The sequence below is a fragment of the Lithobates pipiens genome, unplaced genomic scaffold (assembly GCF_037356315.1).
Source record: "Lithobates pipiens isolate NorthernLeopardFrog02 unplaced genomic scaffold, aLitPip1_a1.2 Scaffold_19, whole genome shotgun sequence".
NCBI classification, from domain to species: Eukaryota; Metazoa; Chordata; class Amphibia; order Anura; family Ranidae; genus Lithobates; species Lithobates pipiens.
Window position 1 is genome coordinate 519,710,053 of NW_027507764.1, and position 16,914 is coordinate 519,726,966.

The window sequence follows — 16,914 nt, forward strand, 5'->3', positions numbered from 1 at the left end:
AAACTGAATTTGTATTACAACGATAACTCATCTAATATCAGTCCACTCAGTGCTACCGGGATAACTTTTTCATTTAGAGTAATGAAATGATTTCTCAGTCATTTTGAAGCTACTGCAAAAAACGCTTCCGATCTCTTTTCAACTGCAATACTTAAGCTCTGCAATATAAAGGAATATTTAGCTGCTTAGCTCAAACTTTGCTGTACGTAGCCGTGTTAACTTTATTAATGGTTACCAATGGGGATTGACATTTCATCTCTAATTCACATTCACATTTCTAATGCAGTTTGTCTTTTTGCCATGTCATCCTCTGCCAGTTATTTTCCTTTCTTATCCTTATGCTATATTTGGGGTATATTTACTACATTATTAAAGACACGTAATGAACCCGATTGATAAAAACCTACACACGTCGTTGCTGTCATTTCCTGTATTTCCACTTAAACTCGACTTGTATATACTGTCTCAATATTAATCTGTGTTATTTTGCTATATTTATTATTAGAATAACCAGATTACGATCTCTATATCCTGGTAAACCAACTCACACAAAACCATCTTATTTCTACCTTACACGCAGCAATAAATATTAAGATATTAACATTTAACCGGTATCTCTCTGCAATAGTAAACGGAATGGGTAGATCACTCATCTAATATCAGTCTTCTCAGTGCTACCGGAACAACTTTTACATTTAGAGTAATGCAACGATTTCTCAGTTTTATGAAGCTACTGCAACTAACGCTTTGGATTTCTTTCCTGTTAAATTACGCTCTGCAATATTAAGCCATGTAAATTGTCCTATTGGTCTACTAACAATGCTATGTATAATAATACAAATCTTTCAAAAGCAATATCGTCTCACTACAATACTTACACTCTGCATAATAAATATGATTAATGCGTCTAATGCTAATAATAAAGTCGTCTAAAACTCGGCTATAGGTAGAGAATAAAACTATCTTACATCAAAATAAACCATGTACTGCCAAACCAATAACGGCCAATTACTTAACGTCTATCAGTCAATGACTTAACAAAATAAACTTAGCACTCTTTTGCTCTATTTTTTATATATGTAGTTCTCTACATTAACTGTCACATTTATATCACCACTGACAACACACTACTGACCTTTTAACAGCACCAAATATGAAAAAAGCACTGTAACTCTTTACATGATTTAGATGTAGTTGCATTAGCAAAAAATAAAGTAATGTCTCCTGTACACGCTAGCCTTTCTGTATACATTAATCTTTCTGTGTACACCAGTCCCTCTATATAGACTAGCCTCTCTGTCTTCTGTATACACGTGCCCGTAACCTATATACACTAGCCTGCCTTCTTTTTACAATAGTCTCGGTGCCCCAGCCTCTCTGCATACACTAGCTTCACTGAATTCCCCAGACTCTCTTCTGTATACACAAGCCTATCTGTAAACAATAGCTTGTCATCTGTACACACTAGCCTCTCTGTATACACTAGCCATTCTTCTGTATACACCAGGCTCAGGGGAATAACATTAGCCTATCTGTATTACCTTGTTTGACTTTTCTGATTTCTGTTTCTTTTCTAGGGTCTACCTCGCCGTATACCCAAGCCAATCTTATTACCCCAGCCTCATTCCAATTATAATAGCCTCACTGTATACCCCAGGCAGTCTTGTGTTGGGTTTTTTCAGTCTGCTCAGCCATCTTCTTGTAGGGTTCTTCGGGTCAGCCCTTGCTCCCTTTTCCCCACGTATCCTCTCATTCACAAGAAGTTCATTCTCATGTCTGGGTTACCTTGGGCATCAGGCTCATCCTATCCTTCACGGGACATTCATTTGGGTTTGCGTAGCTTGCAGGCTCTTAGGGGGTTCCTTCTCATCTTCAGGTCAAGAGTCGGTGGGTTCTACTCTCACAGCGGTAACTTACAGTTGGCGTTTGGGTATATGTCATTTTATGGATGGGATCTTTACCTTTCCTTTTCCACCTATACTTTTGTCTTTTTGCCCTCTTTTCAAGCATACTGACCATCCAGGCCATGGCACACCTCAGGCCTTGGTTCTTAACCACTACAATACAGGGCACTTTCGCCCCCTTCCTTCCCAGCCCAATTTTCAGCTTTCATCGCTCTAGCGCTTTCAGTGACAATTGCGCGGTCATGCTACACTGTACCCAAATGAAATTTTTATCATTTTGTTCGCACAAATAGAGATTTATTTTGGTGGTATTTATTCACGACTCCGTTTTTTATTTTTTGCGATATAAGCGCAAAAAAACGGAAATTTGGAAAAAAAACAATATTTTCTTTTTTCTATTTTAAAAGAAATCCAATAAAATCAAATTTTGTCATAAATTTAAGCCAAAATGTATTCTGCTACATGTTTTTGGTAAAAAAAAATCCGTTAAGTGTATAATAATTGGTTTGTGTGATCACGGACATATGTACGCAAATGATCATGTACATATGTGTGCAGGTGATCACGTACATATGTGTGCACATAATCATTGGGACAAGTGATTTTAGTGGGACATATGTGGGGGACATGTTTTTATTATTAGGGACATGTGTTTTTATTTTTTGGGGACATGTATGTTTTGGGGACATGTGTGTTATGGGGACATATGTGGGGACTGTGTTTACACTGTGTAATGTGTTGTGTGTTTACACTAGACTGAAGATCAGTGAGTAAAAAGCTGTAAAAAACAGCTCATACTCACTGATCATCAGCCGGCTGCAGCAATCTACTCTCCTCTCCTCAGCGATGACTTCTGTGTGAGGAGAGGAGGAGCCGATTGCCTAGCAACCGGCTGTTTGTTTACATCACATGATGGCCGTGATTGGACACGGCCGTCATGTGATCAGGAGGGCCAATCACAGAGCCCTGATTGACATTCCTGAACGTCCTATCAGAAGTAGACGGCTCCCACCCGGCCGTATATGTGCATTGGCCGGGTGGGAAGTGGTTAAGTAATATCGCATTTCCCACTTGAAGACTCCGATTACAAGTGGGAAGGCTGGCCGCAGGCCAGCCCGTATTTGTGGGAGGAGTCTGAGGGACTATTAAACCCTCCTCCTCTGTCAGGGCCAGGGTTGGTGTTTTCTAGGGAGAGAGAGACCGGGTTACACAGACTTGCTAGTGTATACAGACGGAATAGTGTATACAGAAGACCAGCAAGTTTATACAGAGAGGCTAATGTGTACAAAAGACAGGCTAGATTATACAGAAGAACGTACTGGATATGCAGAGATGGAGGCAAGGTTATACAGAGGGAGAGGCTGTTTTACACAAAGAGGCTAGTGTGTGCAGACTTGCTAAAGTATACGGACAGACTAGTGTATACAGAGAGGCTATTTTAAACAGAGAGACTAGGGAAAACAGAGAGGCTAGTGTACAGAGACAAGCTGACAGTGAGGCCGGGGTATAATGAGAAGCTAAGTTATACAGTAGACAGGCTAGTTTATATAAAAGACAAAATTGGGTAAACAGAATACAGGCTGGGGTATAATGAGAGGCAAGATTATACATAGAGGCTAGGGTATAAAGATGTATACAGAAAGGCGGGGTATACCGAGAGACTATGTGTATAAAAGACAAGCTAGGGACGGACTAGTGTATACAGAAGACCGGCTAGTTGATACAGAGAGGCTAGATTATACAGAAGAACATCCTGGGTATGCAGAGAGCTCAGCTTCAAGGGATGGCCAACGTGAGTAATATGAGTGAGACTCCTCACCCCCCCCCCCCCCACCTACCAGATCTGACTTTCATCCCCTTGCCCTCTCTGCCCCGGTCATCTGGTGGCAGTTTTATGCACTCCCTGGCCCCCACCCATTCATAATCCTTACCGACCTTTCCTTCCGCTGCTCACAGGAACACACTGGAATACTTGTCTAATTAACCAACTTGTACAAGACACCGCTATCCTCCTGTCTGACACCGGTCCCCATTGGAGGCGTTACCCCTCACTGTTTGGGTGGTCCCTGCCTCCCCCTGGATGCTCCACATATACCCCAAAGACATTGTCGGAGGGGCACCACTTGACAGGTGGCATCTCCCATTGGAGGAAGGGATGATGGCCCCAACCCCTTGGCAGCAGGTTCTTTCATGTACAGACCAGGGCGGCTCATCTTCCCTTCTGGAGTCTTGACCTTAGAGGGGGGAGTTGCACTTTGGGGGGTCTGAGTGATACCTAGTGCGCTGTACTGGAAGGGCTTGACATTCCCGCATATGTGTCCCCTCTCCCTGGTTGCGCCCCTCGTCCCCCCCTCTGGCCCCCACCTACTCTTTGCCGACATTGCCTTCTGCAGCTTTCGGGGACACCCTGGATGACTTATTTATTGAGCCTATTGGTGCAAGACACTGCTTCCCTCCAGTTTGACTCTGGACCCCCCTGGAGGATTTACCCCTTACTGTTTTGGCGGTCCCAGCCTCCCTCTGGATGCTCTACACAGCCCCCGATGGTGATGCAGGAGAGACACTAATTGGCGGGCCCCAGAACTGCTGCTCGGGTGAAGTCTCCCGTTGGATGGAGGGATGGTGGCCCCAGCCCCTTGCCTGCCGGATTCTCCATGCACTGACCAGGGCTGCTCCTCTTTGATCTTCATGTGGTGACCATGGAGGGGAGGAGTTGAAACTTATGGGGTCCGGGTGGTTGCTGGTGTGAGCACGCTAAAGGACTTGACCTTTCCGCATGTTTGTCCCCTCTCCTTTGCTGCCCCTCCTTCCCTCCCCCTTCCCTCCCTTACCTCCTTCCCTTCCCTCCCCCCTTCCCTCCCCCCTTTCACTCCCCCTTTCCCCCCTTACCCCCCTCTTTTCCCCCCTTCCCTCCCCCTTTTCCCCCGGGGCGTGGATGGAGGAGAGGGGGTAAGGAGAGGACAATCTGCCAAAGAGAGAAATACATTTGTTCGGGGGCTGCATGTACTTTTGGGGTATGGGACGGGGGGTGGTGGATCCCATTCTGTGATGCCTTTTCTGTTGTGACGGGCTCCCTCGTGCATGCCTACATTTAGAGCGAGCTGAGGAGACCCCTCAGTGCTGACAGTTCTATGCTCTACCTCTGTTTTAATTATACTATTGTTTTTTGGTTCTATGATGTTACTGATTGTCTTTTATTTGCATACCGGTATCAGACATGACATTTACCACTGCCGGGACTGGGGGGACTGGGATCCGGGGGCTCCCTCTCCGACCTGTCTACCCACCAACCCAAGTAGGACGGCGCTTTAAACCCAGTGTACATCTGGTAAACGCTATAGCATAATTGTGCTGTTTTAGTATACAATTCCTGTACTGTTGAGTGCGGACAACCCTTAATTTCCCTCTCCCCCTGGGGTTGAGGTGCCCGGCCTCTTTTTCCCCTTACCTTTCCTTCCATTTGCCCTTCCTTTTTCCCCCTTAGTTCCCGCCATCCATTACCTACCCAATACCTACCTTGGTTCAACTTTCTTTGCTTTTCTCGGACGTCCCCCTTCCCCTCCCCGAGGAGCGATGGCAGACTCAGTCAAGGTCACCTCTCTAAACGTTAAGGGACTGAACTCCTCTGAAAAACGGTGGATCCTCCTGTGAGAACTGAAGACTTCCTGTACTGATGTGGCCTTTATACAAGAAACACATTTTAAAAATACTAGCCTCCCCTTTCTACGGTCAAGATCCTTCGCTAAGGTCTACCACTCTACTAACCCCTCCTCTAAGACCAAGGGAATCTCCATTCTGATCTCTAGCAGGCTCCCCTCGGTTCTCCAGGATTCTCTGGTGGACCCTGGGGGCCGATATCTTTTTCTTAGGGGCCACATTGGAGAGCTCCTTTTTACATTTGCCACTGTGTACGCTCCCAATGATCACCAAGACACATTCCTCAGAACTACCCTGCACAGATGATGTGACTTTCGGGAGGGCCAGTTGATATTAGGTGGGGACTTTAATGTCCCCTTTCGCCATCGGTTGACACTTCTGCCTCTTGCTCCTCGCTCCTCATTTACTCTAGAAAGCGGATTACTAAGTGCTTACTGAATGACCAATTAGTTGATATCTGGTGTCTGCAACACTCCGGGGAAAGGGACTACTCTTTTTGCTCTTCCCCTCACAAATCATACTTGAGGATAGACTTCTTCTTGATTCCACATGACCAACTGCACTTGGTGAGCTCTTCCTCCATCTGCCATATTACTTGGTCTGACCACGCTCCTGTAGCCCTTACCTACACCCTCTCTAGGAACCCCTCACCTAGGACTCTATTCTGGCACCTTAATGAGAGCCTCCTCCAGATACCGGAAGTTTTAGCAGATGTGACCAGGGAATTGGACCTTTATTTCCAAGAAAACTAAACGCAGGACTGCGACCCGGGGATAATTTGGGAGGCTCACAAGTCAGTACTCCGCAGGGTACTTATCAGGCACGGGGCACGCATCAAACGAACACGGAAGGAACAAATTGCTAATCTGTTTTGTGAACTTGCCTCTGTGGAAGCGAAACATAAACATGCCCCCTCACGGACCTTAGAGATTGAATTGGGGACACTCCGTACCCAGATTACTGACCTACTCCATTATAAAGCGAAAGCAGTACTCCAGTTTTGTCGTAAACTGATGTAGGAATCAGGGGACAAATGCGGAAAAATCTTTGCCAGGTCAGTAAAGGAGTTGAAATCTGCCTCTTACATACAACAGTTGATAGATGAGAATGGCCAGAGGGGCTCTACCCCAACCCAAATAGCCAAAGTCTTTGAAAAATGCTACTCTGATCTCTACAACCTGCCCGATTCAGGGTCCGGACAGGACAATATAGACAGATATGTAACCGGTTCTGGTCTACCAACCCGATCACACTGGAAGAAGTCCAGATGGCCGTGGGACCTCCGAAGGTGGGTAAGGCTCCGGGCCCTGACGGATATACCGCACAATACTATAAGACCTTCCTCCCTATTCTCGGCCCGCGCTTGGTGAATTTATTGAATACTCTGAGCTTGAATGGGGATTTTCCTGAGCATACCCTTAGAGCCCACATCTCGTTGATACCTAAGGAGGGCAAAGACCCGGGCCTATGTGGGAGCTACAGACCAATTTCCCTCCTAAATTCGGTCCTAAAACTATTCTCTAAAATCCTCGCCACGTGATTGGCACAGCACTTGCAGTCCCTTATACATATTGACCAGTTAGGTTTTATTCCCACCAGGGAAGATAGGGACAACACCATTAAGGTGCTTACCCTGGTCCATAAAGCAAAGTCATCTGGGACCCCTTGTCTTTTCGTGAGTACTGATGCCGAGAAAGCTTTTGATCGGGTCAAATGGACATTCATGTTCTCGGTCCTTCGCCATATAGGTCTGAGTGAACGGATGTTGGCATGGATAAGTAAGATATACTCACGCCCTTCAGCTCAACTCAAAGCGAATGGGGTGCTCTCATCTCCCCTTGACATCGGGAATGGGACCAGACAGGGTTGCCCCCTGTCGCCCCAGTTATTCGCACTGTCATTGGAACCCTTTCTCTCCACAATTCGACAAAACTCAGACATAACGCGACTCCAAATCGGTACTATTGACATCTGCCTACGTAGATGACATGCTGTTCTCGTTGACGAATCCCAGAGTTTCCTTTTGCCAAATCTCCTTAGGGAATTCCAGATATACGGGATACTTCTTGAAATCAGAGGCCATGGGGGTCGAAGTCCGCCTGCAAACGTTACTAGACTTGTAGTCCAATTTTCGATTTAAATAGACCCATACAGCCCTTAAGTACTTAGGTACTTACATTCCACAGGACAACGCGCGTACGTTTATGTTGAACTTCCCCCCACCCCTTGTCACTAAGATCCGCAGTTTGCTTCACGGGTGGCATTCTGGCCTCCATTCCTGGTTCAGGAGATGCAATCTCATTAAAATGAACATACTCCCTAAATTTACCTATCTTTTCCAAGCTCTCCCGATCCAGACTCCAGTCCCGTTTTTTAAGCAAGCTCAATCCCTGCTCACTCAATTTAACTGGGCCCACAAAAATCCCAGACTTAAGTGGTCACAGCTGACATTGTCTAAACAACAGGGAGGGTTGGTTCTCCCTGACTTGCGATGCTACTACCTGGCCTCCCATCTGGGGCGTGTATTGGACTGGAATGGAAACAAACTTTCTAAGCTCTGGGTGCTACTAGGACAATCTCACTCCCAAATTCCGCTAAGAAGCACCATGTGGTGCTATAAGGATTTACCCACAGAATTGACGTCACATCCCACTATAGGGGCTTCATTGAAAGTCAGTCACCTGATCGCTACCCAAAACACACTCACGTCTTTGACTTCCCCCCTATTCCCTATACGTGGCCATCCGAACTTGGAACCGGGGACCCACTTAGAAATTCCAACCTAGACCATGCGTCTAAATTCGTCATTGATGGAAAATGACCTTCTTTCTCAACCCTAACAGATCCGACAGAGCTTTTCCAAATGCCTTTTTGGAGAGCGGCGCAACAACATCATTTTTTCCATTCCATCCCCAATACTCAAACTTTCGCACGCCCTCAGACGGAGTTTGAGACTCTATGCAGGAGCGAAGGCCCTTTGGTCCACATTCTCTCTCAAACAGATCACCCACACTTAACCTGTCTGTCCAACTGGGAAAAGGACCTTAATTGCTCGTTTTCCCCAGCACAGAGACAACGCATTATCACTTTGGCTCTCAAAACCTCGCTGTGCACGAAGATACAGGAGACAAATTTTAAACTTCTCACCAGGTGGTATTTGACACCATCAAAGCTGCATAAATAATTCCCCTCTTCCTCGAACATATGCTGGAGGTGTGGAGAAGAAGAGGGCACGTTGATCCACATTTTTTGGTCCTGCCCCAGCTTGGTGGACTTCTGGACAGAGATCCGATGCATAACACAAAAATTCACAGACTTCTCCATCCCGGAAGAGGCTGCATTCTTTCTCTTGCACCATTCACAGATTCCCATTAAGAAGTACAAAAAAATAAATTTTACGGCATGTGATAAATGCGGCGAAATCCTGCATCCCTCTCTATTGGAAAAAATGTTCCCCCCCTTTCATTACTCACTGGCTTAGGAAAATAGAGGACATTAAAAAAAATGGAGGACTTGATCCTCACATCACAAGGTAAACAAGAATTTTTTAAACAAACCTGGGACATCTGGAATACCTTTATATTCTCGCTGGAAGGATGTCGCCTGCTATCACCTTAATGCTCTGAGCTTTCCTTGACTGGCCCCTTGGACAGTGGCTGCCATTGTGTCTCGTCCCCTCTTCTCCTTTCCTGATCTTTCACCCCTTCTCTTTTCTGCCTTCCTCCCCTATCTCTCACCCCCTCCACCCACTCTCTCTTTTGGAAAAAGTGGAAAATTGGGAATGACGGCCCCACCCCCCCCCCTCTGGATGGATTATGCCGGAGGGACCTGGGGTTTGTGTGACCCTGGATCTTGGTACAGTACTTTATCCGTGCCTTGAATCATTATGATTGATGGAAGGCAGACTCACAGTTGCGAATATACCTGTATCAAGTATTGTTCAGCTGCTTTTTGCTCTGTATTTCTCTGTTGCATTATGTACTCGGGGGACCGTCTTCCCCTGTTTGGAGAAAAAATTATATTTGAAAAAAAAAAAGAAGCCTACGACACCTGGTATTCCCAGGCGGTCTCCCATCCAGGCATTAACCAGGCCCGACCCTGCTTAGCCTCCAAGATCAGACGAGATGGAACAGATTCAGGGGGATGTGGCCGTAGCCAATAACTTCAGGCACTCTCAACTCTCTTGACAAATGCCAAGATGGTCACCTTGGGAAAGAAACAAAAAAAAAACAAGTCAACACCAACAACATAAAAAGAAGTCTACAGCACCTAGTATTCCCAGGTGGTCTCTCATCCAGGTATTAACAAGGCCCGACCCTGTTTAGTCTCTGAGATCAGACGAGATCTGGTGCTTTCAGGGTTATGTGGCCATAGGCAAGCTCTTCAGGCACTCTCAACCCTCTTGACAAACACCAAGATGGTCACCTTGGTAAACAAACAAAACAAAAACAAGTCAACGCCAACAACATAAAAAGAAGCCTACAGCACCTAGTATTCCCAGGTTGTCTCCAATCCAGGTACTAGCAAGGCCCAACCCTGTTTAGCCTCTGAGATCAGAGGAGATCGGGCGCTTTCAGGGTTATGTGCCCATATGCAATCTCTTTGGGCACTCTCAACCCTCTTGACAAATGCCAAGATAGTCACCTTGAGATACAAGCGAAAAAAGACAGGTCAATGTCAACAACATAAAAAGAAGAATACGGCACCTGGTATTCCAACGCCATCTCCCATCCAGGTACTAACTAGGCCCAACCCTTCTTAGCCTCAGAGATAAGAAGAGCTAGGGCTTTTTCAGGGTGATGCTGCTGTAAGCGATCTCTTTGGGCACTCTCAACCCTCTTGACAAATGCCAAGATGGTCACCTTGGGAAACAAGCGGAAAAAAACAAACGAATCAACGCAACAACATAAAAAGAAGCCTACAATAACTGGTATTCCCAGGTGGTCTCCCATCCAGGTACTAACCAGGCCTGACTATTCTTAGCCTCCAAGATCAGACAAGATTGGGTGCTTTCAGAGTGATGTGGCCATAGGCAATCTCTTCAGGCACTCTCAACCCTCTTGACAAACACCAAGATGGTGACCTTGGGAAACAAGCTAAAAAAAACAGGTCAACTCCAACAACATAAAAAGAAGCCTACGACACCTGGTATTCCCAGGCGGTCTCCCATCCGCGTACTAACAAGGCCTGACTCTTCTTAGCCTCCAACATCAAATGAGATCGGGTGCTTTCAGGGTGATGTGCCCGTAGGCAATCCCTTCAGGCACTTTCAACCCTCTTGACAAACGCCAAGATGGTCACCTTGGGAATCAAGCAACAACTTAAAAAAAAAGCCTATGGCATTGAGAAATCCCAGGCGGTCTCCCATCCAGGTACTAACCAGGTCCCAACCCTGCTTAGCCTCTGAGATCAAATGAGATTGGGCTCTTTCAGGGTGATGCAGCAATAGTAGATTTTTTTTCAGGCACGCTCAACCCTCTTGACAAACGCCAAGATGGTCACCTTGGGAAGCAAACAAAAAATCAAGTCAAAGCCAACAACATAAAAAGAAGCCTACAGCACCTAGTATTCCCAGGCGGTCTCCCATCCAGGTATTAACAAGGCACGACCCTTTCTAGCCTCTGAGATCAGAGGAGATTGGGTGCTTTCAGGGTGATGTGCCCATAGGCAATCTCTTTGGGCACTCTCATCCCTCTTGAAAAATGCCAAGATAGTCACCCTGGGAAACAAGCGAAAAAAAACAGGTCAACGCCAACAACATGAAAAGAAGAATACGGCACCTGGTATTCCAAGGCCGTCTCCCATTCAAGTACTAACTAGGCCCAACCCTTCTTAGCCTCCGAGATCAGAAGAGATAGGGTGCTTTCAGGGTGATGCTGCTGTAAGCGATCTCTTTAAGCACTCTCTACCCTCTTGACAAATGCCAAGATGATCACTTTGGGAAACAAGCGAAAAAAAACAGGTCAACACCAACAACATAAAAAGAAGCCTGCGGCTTCTGGAAAACCCAGGCGGTCTCCCATCCAGGTACAAACCAGGCCCAACCCTGCTTAGCCTCTGAGACCAGACGAGATTGGGTGCTTTAAGGGTGTTGTGGCCGTAGGCAATTTCTTTGTGCACTCTCAACCCTCTTGACAAATGGCAAGATGGTCACCTTGGGAAAAAAGGGAAAAAACACAGGTCAACGCCGACAACATAATGAGAAGCCTACGGCACCTGGTATTCCCAGGCTGTCTCCCGTCCAGGTACTAACCAGGCCCATCGCTGCTTAGCCTCCAAGATCAGATGAGATTGGGCTCTCTCAGGGTGATTTGGCCGTAGACACTCTCTTTGGGCACTATGAAGCCTCTTGACAAAGGCCAAGATGCTCACCTTGGGAAAAAAGCTAAAAAAAACAGGTCAAAGCCAACAACATAAAAAGAAGTCTACGGCATCCCGTATTCCCAGGCGATCTCCCAATCAAGACACTAACCAGGCCAGATCCTTCTATGGCACCTGGTCTTCCCAGGCAGTCTCCCATCCAGGTACTAACCAGGCCTGACACTGCTTAGCCTCTGAAATCAGATGAGATTGGGTGCTTTCAGGGTGATGTGGCCGTAAGCATTCTCTTCAAGACACGCCCAACCCTCTTGACAAACGCCAAGATGGTCGCCTTCAGAAACAAGCGAAAAAAACAGGTCAAAGCCAACAACATAAAAAGAAGCCTATGGCACCTGGTATTCCCAGGCGGTCTCCCATCCAGGTACTAACCAGGCCTGACACTGTTTAGCCTCCGAGATCAGACGAGATTGGACGCTTTCCGGGTGATGGGGCCGTAGGTGATCTCTTCGGGCACTCTCAACCCTCTTGACAAATGCCAAGATGGTCACCTTTGGAAACAAGTGAAAAAAAAAAAACAGGTCAAGGCCAATAACATAAAAAGAAGCCTACGGCACCTGTTATTCCCAGACGTTCTCCTATCCTGGTATTAACCAGGCCCAACACTGCTTAGCCTCCGAGATCAGACAAGATCGGGTGTTTTCAGGGTGATGGGGCCGTAGGTGATCTCTTTAGGCACTCAAGACCCTCTTTTTAAAAGCCAAGATGGTCACCTTGGGAAACAAGCGAAAATAAACAGGTCAACACCAACAACATAAAAAGAAGCCTACGGCACCTGGTATTCACAGATGGTCTCCCATACAGGTATTAACCAGGCCATACACTGCTAGGCCTCTGAGATCAGATGAGATTGTGCGCTTTCAGGGTGATGTGGCCATAGGTGTTCTATTCAGACACTCTCAACCCTCTTGACAAATGCCAAGATGGTCATCTTGGGAAAAAAGTGAAAAAAAAACAGGTCAAAGCCAACAACATAGACCCTGGCGGTCTCCCATCTGACCCTGACCCTGACCCTGCTTAGCCTCTGAGATCGGGCGCTTTCAGGGTGATGTGGCCTTAGGCGAACGCTTCGGGACATACTCAAAACTCTTGACAGATGCTAAAATGGTCACCTTGGGAAACAAGCGAAAAAAAAACAGGTCAAAGCCAACAATATAAAAAGATTCCTACGGCACCTGTAATTAGGTATTATCCAGACCGGACCCTGCTTAGCCTCCGAGATCAGATGAGATCGGGCGCTTTCAGGGTGATGTGGCCAGAGGAGATTTCTTCTGGCTCTCTCAGCCCTCTTGACAAATGCCAAGATGGTCACCTTGGGAAACAAGCGGAAAAAAAAAACATGTCAACGCCAACAGCATAAAAAGAAGCCTACGGCACCTGGTATTCCCAGTCGGTCTCCCATCCAGTTACTAATCAGGCCCGACAATGCTTAACCTCCGAGATCAGACAAGATCGGGCACTTTCAGGGTGATTTGGCCGTAGGCACTTTCTTTGGGCACTCTCACCCTCTTGACAAACGCCAAGATGGTCATCTTGGGAAACAAGTGAAAAAAAACAGGTCAACGCCAACAACATAAAAAATAGAATTTTTATATACAGCTTACCTGTAAAATCCTTTTCTTGAGAGTACATCACGGGACACAGAAGCTTCATTACATAGTGGGTTATATAGGCACCTCTGGTGATTGGACACTGGTTAACCCCCAATTAAGGAGAATTCCTCCCCTATATAACCCCTCCCATATGGGAGGCACCTCAGTTTTGTAGCAAAGCAATAGGAAACCACGTAAAACCCAAGAGGGGTGGGAGCCCTGTGTCCCGTGATGTACTCTCAAGAAAAGGATTTTACAGGTAAGCTGTGTATAAAAATCCTATTTTCTTGATCATACATCAGGGGACACAGGAGCTTCATTACATAGTGGGATGTCCCAAAGCAATGCTCAGATTGAGGGGAGGGAGACACAGATCATAATATATAGACCGCCAAGGACCGGAGGACCTAAACTGCAGCCTGCAGTACACTGCGCCCAAAGGCGATATCCTCTTGCCCTCTGACATCCACCTGATAGAATCTGGTGAATATGTGGACTGATGACCAAGTTGCAGCCTTACAGATCTGAGCCAGGGAGGCCTGGTGATGCACTGCCCAAGAAGCACTTACAGCCCTAGTTGAGTGCACTTTCACTTGAAAAGGAGGGATCTTCCCTTTAACACTATAGGCCTGAGAAATAATCTGTCTAATCCACCATGAGAGAGTGGATTTTGATGCCACCTGACCCTTCCTAGGGCCTTCCGGCAAAATAAATAAGCAATCAGTTTTCCTTATCTGTGCAGTTGCCTGAAGATAGATACTGATTGCCCTTACCACATCCAAAGTGTGCAAAGATTTTTCTTCTGCAGACTGTGGGTCCAGAAAAAAGGATGGTAGGCTTACATCTTGATTCAAATGGAATCCTGAAACCACCTTAGGCAGAAAGGACCTGTTGGGACGCATTACCACCAGGTCCTTATGAATAATTAGATACGGTTCTTTACTGGAGAGAGCTGCTATTTCTGACACTCTTCTAGCCGTGGATATGGCTACCAAGAAAACCAATTTTTTAGTCAAAAGAACTAACGAAGCCTGATGCAAAGGTTCAAAAGGTTGCCCCTGCAAAGCTGAGAGAACCAAATTCAGATCCCATGGGCATACCGGAGGTTTGACTGGCGGCCTTATCCGCATAGCCCCCTGGATGAAAGCCCGCACCAGGGAATGTGATGCAAGTGGTTTCTGAAAAAACACTGACAAGGCCGAAATATGCACCTTGATAGTGCTTACGGCCAAATTCATTTCTAGGCCTGACTGGAGGAAGGCCAAGATCCTACTAATGACATACTTTCTAGGATGACATTCCCTGAGTTCACAACAGGAAACATATGCCCTCCAGATTTTGTAGTAAATAAGCCTGGAGGCCGGCTTTCTGGCATTGACCAGAGTAGAAAGGACTGGCCCCGAAAGCCCACGGTCTCTCAGAATGTGGGTCTCAGCAGCCAAACCGTCAAATTCAGACTGTGTAAAGCAGCATGGTAAATTGGACCCTGTGAGAGCAGATCTGGCCGGAGAGGGAGGATCCACGGCCTGCCTACTGCCAACTTCATGATCTCTGCGTACCACGGTCGCCTGGGCCAAGGCGGGGCTACCAAAAGAACCCACTTTGTTTCCCTCTTGACTCTTCCCAGGAACTGCGACAGAAGCAGGCACGGGGGGAAGGCAAAAATCAAATTGTACTGGTCCCAGGGAACTGTCAGAGCATCCGACCCCTGAGCGAGTGTATCTCTTGTCTTTGACACAAATTTGTCCAGTTTTCTGTTGAACCTGGACGCAAACAGATCTACGTCTGGAGTACCCCACCTGCGACATATGTTCCAAAACACGTCGGGGTGCAGAGCCCATTCTCCTGGGCACAACTGCTGGTGGCGCAGAAAATCCGCCTGCCAATTTTCCACTCCTGGAATGAACACTGCAGAAAGGCATGGAACATGCCTTTCTGCCCAGACAAGTATGCGATTCACCTCTTTTTGCGCAACCAGACTCCTGGTACCGCTCTGGTGATTGATATATGCCACTGCTGTGGCATTGTCGGACTGAACCCAAACAGGGAGACCCTGTAGTCTGAAAGACCAGTTTATGAGATCCATATTAACTGCCCGGATCTCCAAGACATTTATGGGCAATAGCTTCTCGATCGCAGACCATTTCCCCTGTGAGCACGTCTCCTCCAACACTGCTCCCCAGCCTGTCAGGCTGGCATCTGTCATAATAATCTTCCATGGAAGAGGAAGAAAAGTTTTGCCTTTCAGCAAATTCTCGGTTTGTAACCACCAGACGAGGCTCTTGCGTGTCCCTGGGGATAGACGCATAGGAAGATCCAAGGATTGGGGATTCCTGTTCCAAGCCGCAAGGATGCATCTTTGCAGAGGCCTTGAGTGGAACTGGGTGAATGGAACGGCCTCGAAGGAGGCGACCATTTCCCCTAACAGTCTCATGCACAACCGAATGGGGCAAGATCTTCTGCCCAGAATTAGGCGCACCAGATCCCCAATGGCCAAGGCTTTTGGCCTTGGTAGAAACACCTTGCACTGAGCAGTGTCGATAACCATACCCAGGTATTCCAACCTGGTAGCAGGCTGTAGGGACGACTTTTCTAGGTTTATAATCCAACCTAGGCGTTCCAGGTATTCTAGCGTTCTGGTAACACTGTGGTTCAGGAGCGCTACTGTTTTCTCTATGAGAAGCAAATCGTCTAGATAAGCCATGATGGCTATACCCTGAGCTCTTAGGTTTGCCAAGAGAGGGTCCAGAATATTTGTGAAGACTCGAGGGGCCGTAGCTAGCCCAAACGGCAAAGCCACAAATTGAAAATGGTGCTGCTCTACCTTCGAACCTTAGATACTTTTGGTGTGCGGGAAAAATTGGCACATGGAGATATGCATCCTTGATGTCTATTGATGCCATAAACTCTCCCCCTTGCAGGGAGGAGACCACAGTGCGAATTGACTGTATTCGGAAGGACCGGATGCGTAAAAATCGGTTCAGATCCTTCAGATCCAGGATAGGTCTGACACTTTTAGTTGGCTTTGGAACGGTAAAGAGATTCGAGTAAAACCCTGAAACCTGTTCTTTTGGGTCCACTTCTACTATCACTCCCTGGGATAGTAAGTGATCTAAGGCCAGAAATAGCGGTCTTTGCTTTACTGGGTCCCTGGGGATCCTTGACCTTAGAAAGCGAGAAGGTGGAATCTCCTGAAACTCCAGCTTGTAGCCCAGAGATACCGAAGAGACCACCCACTCGCCCCGGATCTCTTCCTGCCAGGCTTCTGCAAACTGCAGGAGCCTTCCCCCCACTTGGCCGAGCGGGGGTGCTCCTTCACAAGGAAGCTTTCGGGCTCTGCTTGGCAGGCTTTCGCCCCCAGGATTTCTTCTGCCCCTGGGCCC

General features: G+C 47.0%; 10 pseudogenes; all 10 read right to left on the minus strand.

The window, feature by feature from the left end:
* Positions 1-9,599: 9,599 nt before the first annotated feature.
* On the minus strand, positions 9,600-9,718 carry LOC143999411 (5S ribosomal RNA; annotated as a pseudogene).
* Positions 9,719-9,818: 100 nt separating this feature from the next.
* On the minus strand, positions 9,819-9,937 carry LOC143999308 (5S ribosomal RNA; annotated as a pseudogene).
* Positions 9,938-10,037: 100 nt separating this feature from the next.
* LOC143998957 (5S ribosomal RNA) lies at positions 10,038-10,156 on the minus strand (annotated as a pseudogene).
* A 320-nt stretch (positions 10,157-10,476) lies between these two features.
* Positions 10,477-10,595, minus strand: LOC143998834 (5S ribosomal RNA; annotated as a pseudogene).
* Positions 10,596-10,694: 99 nt separating this feature from the next.
* LOC143999511 (5S ribosomal RNA) lies at positions 10,695-10,813 on the minus strand (annotated as a pseudogene).
* A 952-nt stretch (positions 10,814-11,765) lies between these two features.
* LOC144000069 (5S ribosomal RNA) lies at positions 11,766-11,884 on the minus strand (annotated as a pseudogene).
* Positions 11,885-12,044: 160 nt separating this feature from the next.
* Positions 12,045-12,163, minus strand: LOC143999535 (5S ribosomal RNA; annotated as a pseudogene).
* A 99-nt stretch (positions 12,164-12,262) lies between these two features.
* On the minus strand, positions 12,263-12,381 carry LOC143999176 (5S ribosomal RNA; annotated as a pseudogene).
* A 103-nt stretch (positions 12,382-12,484) lies between these two features.
* On the minus strand, positions 12,485-12,603 carry LOC143998691 (5S ribosomal RNA; annotated as a pseudogene).
* A 701-nt stretch (positions 12,604-13,304) lies between these two features.
* Positions 13,305-13,423, minus strand: LOC143999948 (5S ribosomal RNA; annotated as a pseudogene).
* Between the last annotated feature and the right edge of the window lie 3,491 nt (positions 13,424-16,914).